The following is a 19,369-nucleotide window of genomic DNA, read 5'->3' as shown; positions in this document are numbered from 1 at the left end:
GAGACAGCCCAACCTATTTGATACACGCATGGGATGACAATCTCCTAAACCAATTAATACATGCATATCTGAGTGAGAGGGCTTCTTGTTGTCACGTTTGGCTGTACAATTTTAATGGTTTCTAAACCTTCAGTTTGAAACCTTCTATAAATCCTGTTATCAGAAGAACTTAGTCTAGTTAAGGTGTTTTTTTTGTTGTTGTCCAAAAGCAAGCAAGGAGCAACACTCTTTGAGGTGAGGAGCCCGGTTACTACTGGAGAAGTCTCTTTCTATATTGCCTGAGTTTTGCCTGGCTGATATACAGAAATATCATCATCCTGTCAGGCTGTAGGGTGTCTTCTCTGGTAACTAACACACCAGGAACAACATTTTTTCTTCATATAGGATCAGTAACAGGATGTCACTTCTGCAGATTTCTAGAGATACATTTTTCATGTCTGTACCCTTAAAAATGCTTATAAGGGCAAATGAGATACAAAAACGTGTTAGACGTTCATTTGTGGGTATAAGAGTCATTCAGTATATTAGTAATTAAGGGGTCTATCAAGTTTTAGGTTCTATCTCCAGCTGGCAGGCTCATCCTGTACTCATTTTTGTAGGGTTTTGTTCAGAGTTAGATAGAGAATATTAACAGAGTAAATTTTCATACATAGCTGTTGGCCTGTAATAGTCAATTCACCTCCATTCATTTGAATCATTCATTTAACCATGAGGGAAAACTAGCTATTGAAATATATATTGAGAGTTAGTAGTGAATTTCCATTTGTCTTAGTGTTAGAGGTTAAGTAAACTCTGAAGTAAGAATCAATCCTTAGAAGTACTGTTTGAACTAAAATATACCTTTCTAATTTGTAAGCTCTTCAGTTAAGAGATGTATCTGCTTACACAGTAAATCACACACTGGAGAAAAAGAGCTGGAAACATACTACAGCTAAAGTGAGGGCATTACCTGCCTGGAATAGAAGTAAAAATGCACCTGTAAATTGCATGGAATTATACAATTACAAGCTGCCTCTAATGACACACATAGCTGTCAGAGACCTACTTCAGTAACAGAAGATTTCCAGGTACTAACAAAGTTGTAGAGCTATTCTTGCAGCACAATTTATTACTGAGACTGCTGCAGCCATACTGCTATTTGCCTAGCTGGTGCAAAGTGAAAGATTTGTTTTTGCAAAACAGCGCACAACATTTCCATAAGGGAGGAGGCTCGACAAGGAGAACAGGCTGCTTCTCCAGTGATGATGATAATGAGCTAATGATCTCAGAGACTAGCTGGACATCAAGGAGGCTGTTGCATTAGCAACAGGGAGACAAGGAGACAAGGGTGCTGAGATGACAACTGTCATGCAAACTCCTACTCAGCAGATTGCAAACAGGTTCAGCGGAGCTGACAAGAAATAGAGAGGAGTTCTACTGTACCACTTATATAACCACTGCCAGATATTTTGCTAAGGAAAAGAGTTGTTATGACTCATGAAGAGCAAAACCATTGCCCGAAACCCTGCAGAACAAGTCAGATTATTGCAATGATAAAAAGTCACCAGGGAGATGAAGGTCAAGATGGGAGGGAGTCAGTCTTTGCTATAAACTTCTGTAACTACATCAAGTACTGGTAACCCAGAACCTTAATGTATGCAAATCACAGTAATAATTAAATAAAAACATATTTAGGAAAGTGTGGTAATTAAGAAAGCTCAAACACATACTTAAAACAAAAAAATACCAGAACAAGGTAATTCTTAAGTATCTTTCTAGCTTGCATAAAGAAAACCTGTATTTTAGGAAATACAATTTGATTAGCATATACAAGATACCAAATAGTAGAATAATAGCAATGCTAAATGCAGTAGATAACTTTTGGGCTCACATGCACTGCTTTTAATATTCAATTCTAATTTAATTTGTACATCATTATGTTGAATAAAGCTTAATCAATAACAGAACTGAATATTGTTTTGGAGCTTACAGAGCAACAGCAAAAATGCAACCTGTCCATTTCTACATAAAGTAAAAGAGCACAGTCCCAGCTCTTAAGAATTACAATAATACATTATTTTCCAAAAGAGTGATTTTACTGAAAATGTAAGCCATCATAAGCAAAACAGGTTAGAAAACAATGTTTAAAGAGAAATATTTCAAAAGATATTTGGAAATTCTTTAAAAATAAGATAGCTGTGACAGAGTAAGAATCATCAAATAACGGTTCCATTATCAACATCAGGATTACATCTGAAAGTACACCCTGGGCAATGTGAGTACAGTACCTAACAGTAATAACAAAACTGCAAGAAGGAAATAGAAAACGTCAATATGAACGTAAAACTTATGGGATATAAAAATATGATGATGTTAAAGGCATTGTTGAAAATGCATGTTACAATAGGCTTATAGAAAGTTGGAAGCTTTAAGTATTATAGGATCAGACATGTTGGTGGTAATTAGGTGCATCTTCTGACAGACAGGGCAAAGTAACTCCTTATGGTGACAGACCTTACAAGCTACTTTTTTTTTTTTTCTTCTGCCACCACCAGCTGTAGCAGTAATTCAAGTAATGTCTAAGTACTTTCACAGGGAGAAAACACCATGCATGACACTTCAAAAAGAAAGGATTAAGAAAGAAATCTAAAATCACACAAACTGAAATGAGAAAATGCATGAATTGTCAACAATGGATGTGATTAACTGCTGTGATATGTTACTAATAGGATGAGGGGACTCACCTGATACTTTTCTGGAAGACATGCTTTATCCAGGAATATTTTTGGATTCTGTGCCTGGTATCTTGGGAAAACATAAGGATCTGTAACTATAGAGGTCAGGCTAAATGCTCCAATAGCACATGCGTTCAGTGAAACTTTGAATAATACCATTGCAGTAGCTGCTTCTCATGTTTTGCTTACTAGAGGAGATAAATCCCTGGCTGCATGCCCTGGGTCTGCTTCATGTTGTTAATCACTTTGTAATTTCCCTTGGAGAATATATTGACTGGACAGCCTCTGTCTGAGGATGTTCCTTTCCCTTCAAGCCTTTATACCTCCTTGAAGCACCTACAGCTTTTCTCTGTGCTAAGAAAAGAAAATAACATCTTTTAATATTTCAATGTTTTCAGTGTCTCTTCATTTCCTCCATAGTAACTGGAAAGCTTATTTCCAGAGGTTTTTAGATTCTTGCAATACTTCTTTACTTCTAAGTTCAGCCCTAACCACACTCCAGGAAAAGGTACCTCTATGAAAAATAAATTAATTGGAAAATGAAGTTTCCCTTTCCTTACATATCTTTCTGCACTAAGTGCCTCAGCAGCCCTTACAGTTAGTTCAGGCAGAATAATAATAATAAAAAAAAATCTATTTATTTTTATGAAGTTTTCTCTATGCTGTTGAACATAGAGAAAGACAGGAAACCAAGTAATATAAAAACATCACAATTCGTGTCTAAAACATGAAATTGCTGTCTGTAAAAATACCATTTTATGAGTTGATAGTACTGAAATTAAATTAAAGGATATTTTTTGTACAAAGCCTAAGGCAGCAATGAAATACTTCACCGATTATCTGGTGTGAAGCTGGGACAACCAGTCCCGATTTAAGAAAGGCATAATGATGGCAGATCTAATGGCTCACCTGTGCTGAAGTACTTTAATATATTTTGAACTTCAAAGCACAAGCTTTGATGGTCTTTCCAAATGTGGAAGCCGTACAAAGAATTTATACACAATGAATCAAGGTACAAAAGAGAGTTGAAGTGGAGATTACAACAGGACTCCAAATAATAATAACACTTCTTTTTCACTCATAAATGTCTATGTTAACAATGGCATCCATACCCAACTGGGACTCCTAGGAAGGGTACTCATAGGACAAACTCCAACGCACTGTACCTGAAGTGCTTCTGTCTACTCCAGAACTGTTCACTGTGAAAAAAGCCACAGTTTCAGGCTTACTGGCATCCCTTTTCAAAGTTAAACAAAAGACTAACCTATAAAATTATGTAAAACATCTACAAATGTGTATTAGCTACTGCTTTATGCAACATATAACATTTCTTTCTCTCTAGTGCTTCAAGGCATGAAACATTTGTTTGATTTTTCTTTGGACTTCACTCAAATTTAAACTCTCCTTCAGGGCTATCAGATGAGTTGCCCAGAAGCAGCTCAATGGAGCCTGAAATACAGCAGGTGCTGAAGGGATGCTCTCCCTTGCCAGTAGCTGTAGCATGTAGCAAACTTGCCTTTATTGGCTTCTAAGGCAGTGAATCCACCTTAATTTTTCACCACAGCCCCAGGCATGCTGCTGATCAGTGAGATTTAAGTTCATTGGAACCTGTACATGCATCTTGCTGCAGCCACCTGTAGCTTTTCAAAAAGATGCAGCTTGCCAGTAGATTCAGAAATTTGTCTTGAACTTGAGATCAGATTAAAAACACATCCACAGACTTTGGAGCAGAATATGGAACAACAATTGATCAGACTGAGCAGCTGCTTACAAAAATATTTTGATTTTCTGTAGATAACAAAGCATCCAAACACATAGGGTGTATTACCAACTTCTACAACCTTAGAAAATAAAGGTGCTACAGCTTCAGCATTCCAGAAGGAAAAAAAAAAAAAAAAGTAGTCCCTGGCTATTAAGGTATTACTCTCCAAGTGTTTTTGTTTCTCTCCTTTCTCAGGATGCTATAGAGATAGGTAATTATATTGTTTGTAAGTGTGTTGTTTGAAACAAATAAACTAGATAGAGTACAATGCACCCAGTTACTCTCTTTTTGGTGTACAATTTTAAATTAATACAGATTTTCATTTTCACTCCAGTTTGCTATATATGTAGTCCACTTAAAGTAGGAAGTAAAAAGTTATATTACCTTACATACAATTGTATTTGTTTTCAATGGGAAAAGAAGCTGAAGTGTTTAGAAAAAAACAGTCCAAAAGATGACTGAGACAAACAGCTGGAATTTAGAAACTACAGAATTGACCTACATTGCTATTAATTTGATGTTAAAAGCGTTGATTTGGGGAATATTTGGTGAAGATGTGAACAGCTATAATGTATGATGATACGTATATCTAATTTTCAGGATTGATAGGATTATTCTTATGAAAAATATTTAATTATAACTAATTTTATTTTATTTTATTTTTTAAAAAAGATACCACGTATGTAAAATAACAGATCAGATTAGTCCAATACCGAAAGATCCAACTGCTTTTACACAATCTGAATTAGTGTTTAGAAAAGAAAATATTTAGGGCTTAGAAGTCACGTGTTCAACTAATTTTTAACAAGTTTGAACTTCTGTATTTACTTTACATTATAGGGATACTTCAGAGGTGGAATTTACATTCCCTTAATTCTACAACTTAATGTGCCAGTGCACTGATGTACCTAAGGGAGCATCTGAAATATAGAACTGGTAAAGACCAGATAGGCTTCAGAAGTGAGCTTAGTCCATCTTACTGACAGAGGTCATTTCCATTAATATCGTTTCTTAATAATCATGCTCTCAGACTGGCACAGAGCAGTGCACATTAGTTTTTCTTATGAACCCCAGGTTTGAAAGTTGTTTGTAAAAAGGATAAAAGCATGACATATGGTTATAAAAAAGGCATACTGCATGCATTGAAATTGATATTTTACATCAGTGAGCATGCTTCCAAAACACAGGCTTTCCAGTCCTATTTTATAGGCTCAAGTGAGGAAGAATTCAATTCTGAAGACAAAATTCCCAACAGAAAACTATTTTTAATATTTCTAGGGCAGCTCCCTCTGGTGGATAATAATTATCAAGCCAAACATATCAAGGATTAGAATCCATCAAATATTACTGCTGTGTTCTTGTATTGTAACAACAAGAGTAAATAGTATTAGCCATATCTGAAAATCCCATTGCTCCTGATCCCATGGATACTCAGCCCTAGGGTAAAGACTACAGTCTTACTGGCACTAGAGCACAGGCAACGGCATTAAATGATCCATGTCCATGCCCATCTCCCACATCTCCAGAGCACACTACGCTTTACGATCAAACTAATTCATTTTAGCTCACAAATAAAAATGTAATTTTCCCATCAGCTTCAGCCTAGCAGCAGCAATGATCAAACACCAGCTTTTTAAAACTAAAGCATGGTATATTAAAACAGTGCATTTCACAAGTGAAGGAGGAAACTGTCGGTTACTAAGTGATACCTTGGTTGGCCTGAGTAAATTAGTTCCTTCGATTATCTCGTTAACCTAAGGCTCTTCACTGTGGTTTTTAATGTTCTAGTGGTTCATGCTGCACAAAGCTTCTGAATTATGAGAACTACTTTCTTGTCTCTCTTTTTTGCCTAGGAAAGGCACAAATGGCTGAGGATAGGAAATGTATTTCTCCTTTGTCACTTACCTAGCTCCTTCCCTTGGACAGGTTCTTCACAGTCTGAGGACATCCCTGTTATGACATTCCAAGCTTGATGATCATTTCTTTTAGTGCCAATTAACCTGTAAAAATAGTACACGCTGTGAGCTGTTTGACCTTTCCAGACCTCAAGAATATTTCTACATCAAGAATGAAAAAAATATTCAGCTTAAGTATTTGAATATGAGTTTCAGAAGAAAGGGAAAAAAAAAAAAGAAAAAGAGTTCCGATTTACATGAAAAATCTGAATGTTGTTGCAGCTAGATATAAACAGTGCTATAAAAGCTTTTTTAAGCTGTTGTTAACTGCTGCTGAGCAAGTGTCAGACTAGTTCCACTGTCATCTGGGGTAGCACTTAAAAGCACAGAAAATAAAAGCGGAAATGATGGCTGAGAGGTTGCAATGTATCACTTACTAAACAATGTTATACCTACATCATTCATAAGGACTCTTTATCATATTGTGATTGCCTATCATAGGCACCTTAGAAAATCTTCACCAACAAACTGAATGACCTTTAAGGAGCTGGAGGAGAACTGAGGCAGAAAATGATACACAAGCAGTAGGACTCACACTGACACTGGTTGTCTGACACCAAGGGACTGTGTACACAAGAGGATCATTCTGTGACTACTCTGTGCCCCACAGACCTGCGAGTGGATTGGACATGATATTGTCTCTCTTTTGAGAGACATTAAATTTTTCAAAACAATGGGATCCCATAGTTTGAGAGAGCATCAGAATGACTTCTCTTGTTTGTTTCTCTGCTCTTTCTTAGAATGCAATTACTGTAATGTCGATAGCTTTATCTGCAGCATTCCTGTAATCTCATTCCTGACTAATAATAGTCAGCTCAGAACTCATCATTGCATACGTAAAGTTCAAATATTTTCTTCTTATTACTTTACATTACATACCATTAATTTCATCAGCTATGTTATCATGCAGTCAGTGTGGGTTGTCCTTCTATAATTACTCACAGTTTGTCCTTTTCTTTACTGTACTCTTATAATTTCAGTTTATCAGCCACCCTTTTCCTCTTATTTATTTACCTCTCTTTCCAGGTTATTTAAGAGCAAATTAAATAGCATGTGTTAATATAGAGTCCTGTGAGACTCCAGTGCTGAAGTCTTTCTGCAGAAAACCCACTACTTATTTCTAGGTGCATATTTTCGTAATTAAAGTATAGAAAGTACATCAGCGTTTCTACCAGCTAAACGTCCTCAATGACAAGAAAATGTCACTATGCTTCTCAATATTTTTCATGCAAGTATCAGCAGGTTACATTTCTAAAGTGCTATTCATAGCATGCAACTCTGTGGTTGCTTTTGTATTTTAGGAAAACAAACAAACAAAACCACCTTAAACAGCTTGCAAGGAGAAGACTTGTGTTTTGCTTACATGGCCATTAGAAATTATATAACAATCACAATTAACTTTACTTATCTCCACTGACTATGAGGAACAGTCAAGTACGACTGACTTTTGGTCCAGAAAATACTTACGTATTTAACTTACATTAATAATCCCAATGACTTCATCCTGTTCCTTTTGCAGCACTGAATGCCAAATGGACTCATCACACGTGATTAAAGATGCATATTTGGCATTCAGTCCCGCAAAAGGAACTAGATGAAGTCATTGGGATTATTAATGTAAATAAAGCAGTAGATTATAGTGGCACTGCTGAGGTGAGTAAAGATTAATGTAGAAACTGTGTGCAAAGTCAGGAGAGGAATAAGTTTTAGCACAGCTTTAACATAAAGTGTTTTTTGTTTGTTTGTTTGTTTGTTTTTTTGGGGGGGGGAATAAAAATGAATGAATGATGCTGAGCACCAAAGGTAGAGATTTCTATGTGAAAAACTAACACATCAGTTTTATTTAGTCTGTAGAAGGGTGACAGAGATCAGAGAGAAAATCTGTAAGATGGTGAATAAATGTATGAAGAACGAGTAAGAGTACAGTATGCCAATGCTAAGAGAAAAGTTTCATTCTATCTAGCATTATAGTTGGAAATCCTAATTTCTTCTATATTTTTTATTTGTAGGGAATGCAGCTATTTTGAGAATTGTTGAGAAACTTTGCCTTAGCTCTGATCCTGCAAAATAGGTCAAGACATTTTGGAGTTTCACATCCTTCTGAACGTCAGAATTTAGAACAGACTTAACTGTTTAATTTCTACTGAAGTTAGGGCTTGTTACAACACCTTGTAAATGGGCAATGGTAACACAATGGCAAAACATACTTTGAGTGTGCCCATCTTACGTGATCTTGAAACTACGTGTTTGAGCAATTATTTTACTAGATTACAAGGCATACCTGTGAGAAGTATTTCTCATTCTTCATAATTGTGTGGCAACAATGCTAAGCATGAAAATCTTACTACTGCTTTCTAAATTCATTTCTCTTGTGAATTATGAAGCAATTTTTGAGTAAGACAATGATGACTTGATTGTCCCCCGACATCTGTAACACTATTTAAAAGGCAACTTTTGAATCAAAAGGATTGACATAATCAAGTCATGTCTATAAACTGTCTTTGCTATCAACGGCTCCAATAATGGCTATTTTCAAACACAACTTCACTCAAACTAGAAAAAAATCCAACTTTTGCTGTTATGTGAAATTCATGGAATATGATTCATTTAAAGCAGTTTTCTGCTTTACAGCATTTATTCTGCTTTGCATCAAATCACTTGGGAGCGTTTGCTGCTTTTAATTTGCCAGAATTTTGTTCTTCTATAAATTAAATTAGTAACCAAGTCTCCTGTTAGGCAGAATTCTGGGGAAACTGGAGTTCACGGGCAGTTAGGCAGAGACGCCCTAAGCTTTTGTTGCTGCTGGAGTCTTTTGCTTGCTAACAAGATGCCATGTTAGGACAAGAGTGCCTGAGGCTTCTGATGTGACACAAGCGAGAGTTATTGGGGCTACAAAGCTCACAGAGCATCCAAACACTGTGCTTTATGAGCATATTTGAATCTCAGACATGCTGTTTTATTCTTTTGACTGTTTCTTGTTATGCAGCTGTACTAAAATATCAGCGACATCAAAATATTTCTTTGATACGGATCATAAAGCACTGATACTGGTCTTTCTATATTAAGAGATTGTCAGCATTTCTGAGGACAGAACCTGTTTTTTTTTTGTGTGTGTGTGTTTTTTTTTTTTTTTTTGTTGTTGTTCTCTCACACAATAATCCTATAAATTCTTTGTAATTCCCTGTAAACACTTGAGTAGTCATTAATGACTAAGGCTGACGGGTACATAAAGGAACTGTAAGATCTGATACCAGCTTTAAAAGAGACAACTTCACTAGGTGGACCCAGCCTGCTTGTATTCTTTGGGGGTATTATGGTACACACGTTATGCACTAACATTACCTTCAGTGGGGCATCAAGAGGTTGCTGAGGTAGAAGTATGTTAACCAAAAGAAAACCCTAATAATATTCACTTCAATTCTGCGGAGTCCTCACAGAAATGCCATCATTTTTTCATACCAAACATGCACTTATGCTGCACTGTAAAACAGAATGACGTGATATAATTTCCATCTGTTCCCTGTTCATTTATGCCACGCTATTTCCCAAACTTCAACTACTCATTCTAGGAATGCGGGTCGGAAAGGGAAGCTACGCTGTCTGAGCCGCTGCAGGATCATCTTATTCTTACAGAGTCTTGGAGATCTGGACCGCAAGAATTAGATGCTGAAGACCTTTCTCCACTGTAGGTATAAAGAGATTTGCTCTGAGTGAAGGAATACAACTAGAGAACTCAACTAATTTCTGCAGAGCTGAACTTGCTGAGAGAGAGAGAGAAAAGACCTTCAACGTAACACAATCTGTTTCCTTGTATGGATTAGTAGAATTTACAGATTACACAGATAGGCAATTCATAGCTAGTACTTCAGTTTAGCATTTACTTTACAAAGACATTCATATGAAGTGCCATGGGTATTTTTGCCATTTCAAAGAAGGAAAACATTTCAAAGTGGTAAGTACAAACCTAGTATGTAGCGCATGTACAGACGCAGCAAAATGGAGACATACCTTATTAACTTGAGAAATAGTTCTTCCATTTCTCTTGAAACCTTGATTTAGTTGTCACATAAGATTACAAAATCCACCTGAACCAGAAGACAAAATTCTAAGTTAAAGCACAATATCCAGCTCTCTTTTCTCCATGTAAAAACAACTTTCTCTCATGCAGTTTGTGGGATCAGAGTGGGGAGCCTTTTGAGTTATTGAGTCCTGTGTAACTCAGTAATCACTAAGTTTAATAATATTTTATTCTTTTCTGTTGGCAACTTTATTTCTTCTCTTCTGGGACTCCAGTTTCTCTATGGGCTGTATTCACTCTCTGGAGAAATTAACTTTGATCTTTAAACATCTCTTGATATCAGCTTCTGCAATTTATGGAAGACCTTGCTTCCTTCCCAGATTAAATACTGCTTTCTTTCCATTCCTTATCTGTGGACTAAATTTTCAATGGCCCTTTTAAAATTAAGTTTCCTAAAGTAACTCTGGGATCCATTTTAATAGTAAATACATTCACTGTATATGAGTAAATAAGATCAGAAGTTTGTTTGATCTATTTTCAGGTCAGAAGAAAGGTTCAATTAAATTGATTCATGGATATCTTGTTCCAAGAGTGGTCCATTAAGCCATACATGAGAAGGTAGTCCGCAGTGGGTAAATGTCATATGGTATATAATGTAAATTAGAGATTTTTGACACCATATATGGCTGCTTTTTGAAGCAACTCATTGCAGAACTCACAACAGAAAAACAACAACAACAATAAAAAAAAAACTAATTTAGTTCTGAACAAGGAGAGGATTTGGTTCAGAAGACCACAATTAAATAGTGGCTTTGTAACAGTGACCTATATCCTTAGAGAAGAAAAGACATTCAACATTAATTACTCATATTTACTATTGCTTACCTTCAATTAGCCATGGCATATAAAAACACAAAGACAAAATTTTTTATATCCCAAAGTGGGATATACAAACACAAAAACCAAAGGGGGGCCCGGCCCCCCCCAAATGACAGATAAAGAGCAGCAGAAAGGTTGAAATAGAGCACACATATAATCTAAAGACACCACACTAGCCAATCAGAATAAAAATAACATCACAGCAAAAGTACATCTAGATGTCCCCCTCTGAAAAAAAGAGGCCATCTTATTCATAGGATGTATCACAACTAAATGAAACAGGAAAAAAGACATGGAAGTCAGTATTATATCATGATCATTAAATGTATTACCTTTAATAACATAAATATGAAACCATTAACAAAGCAAGATAAGGATATGAGGACTGTAGTAGTAAAGACCCCAAAGCTAAAGTAAAGACCCCAATTTTACAGACTTATTGTACGCATGGCATCTACCAAAGAGCTGTATGGCCTTGAAATCCCATGAAAGATCCTGTAGGTATAAAAATATCCACAGATACTATAGATATAAAAAGGGATGCTGCAGAAAAAGAAAACCATCACAGCAAAATTAAACATCTTGAATGTTCATAGCAGAGAAGCCTAAGGAAAGCTTAGCCTTTTTTTTATAGGTCCAAATAATCATTTCATTTAGAGACACTAATAGATCATTTTCAAAAACAGATAAACTGAATACAAATAAATCACACAGATCAGGTGATATTTGATCAATATTTCAATGTGAAATTGCCAACACATTAAATATGTAGTTATCCTTTAAGTCAGCTTTACTACTGTAAGAAATGAAGATCATCGGCGGAATTTCATCTTCCTAGAGATATCTTGGTTGTTCTGCAACACCATGCAAAGAAAATTGATAAATTCTGTAATACAGACTTGAAATCCCACTTCCAAAAAAAAAAACAAAACTAGAGAAGATAGATAGAGAAAAGGATGATGAGGTTTACCAGAGAGTGGTTTCTATATAAGAATCTGTAGGTAGTTATATATTATTCAGCTTGAAACAGGGAAGGCTCAGAGAGAATACGCTAGAGAGCTATAGGTATATGAAGGCTCTGAATGAAGTGAAAATTCTATTCACTTGTTCCAATCAAAATGCCTGACCTAGATAGCACACACTTAGACAGCCACAGATTTTTTTTTTTTTAAAAAAAAAAAAGAAAGAAAGAAAAAAATAAATAAAAGAGCGATAATAAAGTTATATAACTTTGCTCTGGTAATTTGCAGCAGTCAAAATGGGTTAAGAAATAAGTAAACAAGTGATGAAAGAATAACCATCAAAGGCTAGTGTATATGATGGGGAGAAAATAATGTAATAAAACATAAATAATTGATTGTTAAAAATCTTGAAGTATTAAAGGATCATGCCTCTACTCTAGTTTTAATTTCTATATACTTCTATGCCTGGCCACCATCAGAGATGAAATACAGAAGTGACGGATTGTTGCTTCAGTCAGTAGGTTCATTCCAATAAAACTACTATGGCTACTTTTGTAGTGTTACAGCATTTTGGCAGAAGCTTAAATGTTCATTTCATGTATTTTTAGCTAAATTTTGAAGTTGAAAAGTGTTTGTCTTCAAGAGACAGGACTTTTTTTTTTTCTTTTTTTTTTTCTTCTTTGAACTAGACAGCTATTATGGCTGCAACTATGCACATCACATCATTTAAACTTGGTTTACTCATATTAAACATTAAAACCTAGAGTAGTGCAAACAAATTGGGCAAAGCTTGCAGGAGAGGTTACATAATATTCAGCCAAAGTACAGGGTTCATGGCATAGTTACTCTATAATATCTTTTAGATATGAATTTACACATGATAATTATTATTTGTTTTGACATTTGCCAGTGCTATGTCTGTTACTTACTTAGAAGGCTAGTTTTATGTAATCTTTATTCTCATCATGTACATCTTCTGACATTCCTTTGCTTTCAAATAGTCTTAATGTTATATATTTGAGTACTATAATCACAGTGCATGCAATTCTTATTTAAAAAACACTGCAATGTTGTTGTGTATCAACATGTGTATGTACAGCGTAATGTACAGTGTGTATGAGTATCAAAATGTACTATTTAGAAGTTTCATGAATTCTTTAATATTAATAGCATTACCTGCACTTAAAATATATTATAAATTTGGTTTCACTTATGTATGAGTATGTGCATATGTGTATAAATATTTGTGTATATAAGCATATATGAGAGATCTGTATATCTTTAGCAAAAAATAAGTAAAACACAACATAAAGTTGCTGCCTCCAAAGGCCTTAGAACATTTAACAGATATAGAACTATAACAAATATAGAACAATATAGAAACAAATATAGAACTATATAGAGTCATTAACAATAGGGAAAAGAAACATATTTCCATATATTCAAGTGAGCAGACTTCTGGAATTGACAGTTGCCTAATTAAACAGGTGCAATTATCCTGCCCAGCAGCTACTTTCCTAGGCACATGAACTTGCGTTAATGCAGAGCCAGAGGGAGTGTGCCCGGTCACCCACCATGGGGAAGGTTGTGCTGTTCCTGTCAATTCTGCTGTCCTCTTCTTTGTCACTCATGTCTTTGTTCAAAAATATTGGTATTTATCTGAAGTAACTGCTGCAATATTAAAGCAGAAGACTTTGATGTAGCATTGGGAGACTACAGGTATCTCAAGTTCTGTATAATTGCATGAGAAGCACAAAAGGAAGACAAACACATACTAGATGTTTGTTATGAGAGACATTATTTAACCTATTATACTCTTGCTCAAGTAGGACTTGAGGAATTCAGGCAGATTGGATGGAACTTAGCAAAAGCACTGCTATTCTACCATAAATCACAAAGTTGTACAGAAAAATATTGGTCTTGTATCTTTTAAAATATTGCTGCTGACCTTTACACACAAGAGCCTAAATGCTCCCTTCAGGTATACATTCTCAAGAAAAAGAGGCTGAAAATAGGTATTTTCTGTAATGTGCTGTTGCCACATCCATTCTATACAACATCTGTAGTCCAAGTTGCAACAAGTACTTCTCATACTTATCTGTGTCCATCTCTTTGAAGGGATACTTTTTATTTAGGTGAGGATGCTCGAGAACTTGTTCTCTTTAAACTGCTTGGATTCTTCATTGTGGCAGGCAGGTATTCAGGCAGGTCCTAAAAACATACAATAGATTATAAGAACTCTTCTTGTGCATGGCATTTTATCCCAGTGCCATGACACCCAATTGTAAACCACACACATTCTGAAAGTGTTACAATGCAAATATACTATCTCTGCAAAGGAGAGTGCTGCCCTTTAAGAAAACAGTTTTCTTTCTTTGATAATATTTTGAGCAACGTCCTGCTGTTGTTCCTTTCAGAGTGCTGCTTTATCTTTGGTTCTTGATGACCTCCTATAGAGGTATGCTTCCTTCCCATTGAATCATGCGGTGTGGTGCACATCAGGCTCTGTGCAGTTTCTTAAATATTTGGTGAAGGTCAGTCCTGCCATCCACAAGAGAACAAACACAAAACTTAGTGCTGCACTACAGTTGCAGAAGCTTGGAGTGAAACAAACAAACAAACAAAGCCAAAACACTTTCCCAGTATGATGGTGTTAATTTGCAACCCTAGGATGCTATAACCTTTGATATTGGAGACTTGCCAAAAGTAACAGCTGGATGCTCAAGTGTGCATATTTCACATATTTTACAGAAAAGCAAAGATTCAGCAAGTCATATGTGAAAGAAAATGCTGGGTTTTTTTTTGTTTGTTTTGTTTTTCTGCTGCTGACACCACATAATTGAATTACAGGCAATGGTTTGGTGAGAAGCTTTGATCCCATTGAACAATGGCAAAACTCCTGTTGGTCTGACTTTATCCAGGGAAATTCTTGTGGAGCTTTTTGGAATAAATAACAGAGACCAGACGCCCCAGAAAAGCACAGCCTTTCCTTCCCTTCAGTTCTGTTTGTCTTCATGCCAAAAGTCAGTGAATGGGTGAAACACTACTTAAGGTGTGCATAGGTAAAATGCTACTATTTGGAGATCCAGAAATCCACTTGGCAGGTCTTCAGTGACACTATTTATCTAGAACAAACATTCATGCATATCCACACGACAGACTTGTTATTTGCTTAGAAACTCTGTAGAAAGTTTTCTAAGAAAACATATAAAAGTTTACAAACCATCACATAACATCTGAATAGCTTCAAACAACTACAGGGTTTAGAAGAAAATAAGCTTTTACTGCTTTCACACATGAAATTTTCCCTCCAATATTTATTCCTAAACCAGCAACGTTTACCTTTGTATTAGAGAAATATTTTGGAATTTGATGCTTCACTGAGCTTCTAATAATAGGAATCCCAGAAGTCTGATGTCCCAGAAGTACAAGAGGCCTCTATTTTATAGCCTATAAAGAGATATTGATTATAACAGTAATACTGACATTCTTAGATAAAGCAAATTTCTAAGAGATGGTCATTATATATTTTGTCCAACATAGTGAGTATTCAGTCTTCACACATAATAATCTGTGTTAATGATCACAAACAAAAAATGGTAGTAAAAATAATTAAGAATAAAATATTTTCTTATTTTTTCTTTAAAATGTACCAACTGTAGAACATTCACTACCAAAGTAAGGCAAATGTTTTCTTGACCACAATAGAAAGGCCTGCTGCAAGTCTTTCTTTTAAAGTGATCTGGGAAGTCACCTTTATCTGAGCTACTGCATGTCACCATAGCACTGTTTCACCTGCACAAACCTACCTGTACATGTCTTTGTTTTACACAAATTGTTCTTCCAGGCTTTTCTTTAGATTTTTGTGGTCTCTACAAGCAAAAAGCCTTTCTTATTTCTCTTCATTGCCTGTCTTCTATGTGACTTGATTAAAAACAAAACAAATCTGGAAAAGGGAGTAACTGCCCTCATTTTCATCCACTCTTCCTGTGCTCTGAACTCCTCCAAGTGTAGAAAGGGTAGTCAAGGGTAGAAAAAGTGTCATTACAGTCCTCTTAGGAACTATATATGAGACATTGTTGGGCAGTCTCTGTGCCCTCTGAAGGTCTGTGAGCTTTAGTCCAGAGCTGCAGCTTCTGGGTCAGATGGCATCCTGGAAGAATCTGCAGTGACAGCAGTGCATAATGTTCTGCAGCACATACAGCTTCACTCATAGAAAGGACATAATGAAAAATGGTTGACTGACTTCTTTTTCTTCTAATTTCACTGTAGTGTTTTTCAGACATAATGCTGACAGTGAGAAAAATCCTTGATGGACATAAATTAATGCTTCTGCATGTGGCTTCTGGACATAAACCAAAAATAAAAATTATTCTATTACTCTGGTGCTGACAACAATGCTGGATAAAAATAACGCCTCTTACATATTTTGGGAAATATGTTTATATTATGGGCTACAGTCATCCCATTCTTCTGCAGATGGGTAAATTTTATTCTAAAGAGATCATTTTATATGTATTGTAAGCACCTGATGAGAATCACATTTCTGTTTTTGTGCACAGGCTCTATTGCTTTGTTTAAAACACTTTATTTCTTGGTCCACACAGATCTGTGGACCATGGATAGTATGGCAATATTTGGTAACATATATCCTATTCATGGAACAAAAACATTATACTTTTAGCTAAAGATTAAGGAAGGGTTTGTTTAATTCAAATCAAAAAGTGTTTTTAGTGATGTCTCAGGCTCTTAATGCCAGAGTTACCATAGCATCTTAGACCTTTCTTCATGATCTTACAACATATAAAGATCAACACAGTGTAAACTACAAAAAAGTTCTTATTCACATTTTCCTCATGGAAAACAGAGCATCCAAAACACCACAGCACAAAAGAAAGAAGCACTGGACTGGCTCTTCTCAGTTTTTAAAGCTTAATTTCTGTGCTGAATTTTCTGGCTGTTTGTTTCCACTTCCGCATCAAGGCAACACAGCTTGTTGTCTGTCCAAGAAAACAGACATATTATTAGGAGCATATTATCTGTAAAATAATACATTTTGATTCAGTTTAGATTAGTTTCTACCTTAATCTCAATTATATATGGAACAAATACATGCATTAACCTAATAAATATTCTTCGGCTGTAATTTCAATGTTAACAAAAGACAACTTAATTGCTTTAAGAAATTTACTGTTACTGTATTTTCTGTGACTTATCAGCTGAAAATTATGTACATCAATCACTGTTTTAATATTGAAAAAAATTGCAATTGCAAGAATAACTCATATTTTAATAATGCTAAATGTTGTTTCACTATGTAAGAGTCCATTGTCAAGATGCATAATATTCAGATTTCCTTTCATTTAATAGCAGAGGCAATGAAGAGAAAAAAAAAGAGGTATAACTTTAGTACCATCATATTTTCATTTCTGTTAAATATCACACTGAGTATGGTTCTCATTTATCAATTTGAGTATGCAGCAGTTATGGGCTAAGCTTTTGTGTATGTAATTTCTTTTATTAATTTTCCCACAAATCAAATTATATGAGAAGAAAAAGGGGAAATAAAGATAATAGTTTCATAAATATCTTAAGGGCAAATCATAAACTGCATCACGAATCATCGCTATATTGTCTCTTTTCTTTAAGTTGGAGAAAGACGAATCAGAAATTATCACATAAAATTTTACTTTTCCTCTCATAATAAATCATACAATTATTTAAATGGTTGCCAGCCTTCTTCCATATGCTTCCTTGCTGCTTTACCTAGGCAAAAAAGATTAAAAAGATTTTCCTTTTGTGAAAGCAGGTGCATGTATTTCAAAAGCAGGTGCAATCACAAAAGCATTCACAAACTCCTATCTTTAAGGAGCAGTCATCCCTCATATGACAATTAAAAAATACATTTGGATCTGCTTCTGACATGGTTCCACATTTCCTTTCAAAATACCATGACCAGGTCCTTCTTCCTGCCATAGATCAGAGTATCTTACCAAGTGATGTGGGCTGTGTACCCACAAAGGAAGGGGCTGCTCCTGCAGCAAAGTGCCACAGATGCTGGGAGGGGAGCAGGGTGAAAAGCTGCACCATGCAACCCTGAAGCTCAGCGAGGGAGGCATGTGGTCAGTATCAGCCAACAGTTTTAGCCACAGATGATGTATACCCAATTTTTTATCTGACCATGATGCAAATCCCACTGCTTGGAGAGCCCAGGAAACATTTCTTCCAGGAAAGACATAGCCGTATGAGTCTCCCCAACATTACCCGCTCCCTTCACTGGTCAATGAAGTAGTCTGCACAGTTCCTCCTGGTTTACTTGCTCCTGTATTTGGGGATCTGGATCAGCTTTGCACAAGCCAACCTGACCTGGCAGCTGCAACCTAACCCCAACAGGACCCATACTGTGAACTGCCCAAGTGCCAGCTCCTTCTCCAGCTGTGCATTTAAATGCCACCTCTGTATATTAAGATTAAAGACTGTAACAGCAGCTATGCTTTGTGTATTTTCAGGTGGGGAACATTCAGTGAAATCATAAGTTTGATTATAGAAAGAGGTTGAGAAGAAAGATCTTGCCAGGTGTCACGTATCACAGCATTTTAAATGTAGGTGGCTGAAGTCTAACGTAAGAAAGAAAGGTGATTGTACTCTTCTGAGCAGCATTACCCAATGTCTCTTCACTTTAAATTGTGCTGGGAAACTATTGGTACAAGATTAAATTAATTTATCTTGACTGATTTGTCCATCACTGCAAGGAGATATTAAATCACAATAGAAGAGACATTGTGGTACAGTGATTATTCTCCTGGGATATCCTGAAACATGAAGAGCAGCCAAGAGTTTCATATAGTATAGGACAGTAATTATCTCATGACAAGTATGCTCCCTGGAGATCACTTTAGAGCTATTATAAAGATATTGCAGAGGAAAGCATGTATATATGTTGTGCTAGAGGAAGATGAAGATGGCACTTCACAGTCACGAAAATGAGCTTCAGCTGACTGTGAGGTACACATTGATTAATTTAAAGTGTTAACAGCCAATTGAACACCTCTTCAGTTGAAGCATATTTATAACAGTGT

General features: G+C 35.8%; 1 long non-coding RNA gene across 1 annotated transcript in view; it reads right to left on the bottom strand.

Annotated features, from left to right (window-relative positions):
- Window positions 1–19,369, bottom strand: part of LOC118166006 — a 102,054-nt gene that overhangs the window by 9,102 nt on the left and 73,583 nt on the right. The window contains exons 9-15 of the long non-coding RNA XR_004750313.1: window positions 17,573–17,646; window positions 17,138–17,290; window positions 15,633–15,740; window positions 13,865–14,831; window positions 10,440–10,516; window positions 6,382–6,476; window positions 2,724–2,784 (exon numbers count right to left, since the gene is read on the bottom strand). This is a non-coding gene — a long non-coding RNA (uncharacterized LOC118166006). The remainder of the gene's footprint in view (window positions 1–2,723; window positions 2,785–6,381; window positions 6,477–10,439; window positions 10,517–13,864; window positions 14,832–15,632; window positions 15,741–17,137; window positions 17,291–17,572; window positions 17,647–19,369) is intronic.

The sequence above is a fragment of the Oxyura jamaicensis genome, chromosome 4, assembly GCF_011077185.1.
Source record: "Oxyura jamaicensis isolate SHBP4307 breed ruddy duck chromosome 4, BPBGC_Ojam_1.0, whole genome shotgun sequence".
Classification (NCBI taxonomy): domain Eukaryota; kingdom Metazoa; phylum Chordata; class Aves; order Anseriformes; family Anatidae; genus Oxyura; species Oxyura jamaicensis.
This window is presented reverse-complemented; position numbering and strand designations above follow the sequence as displayed.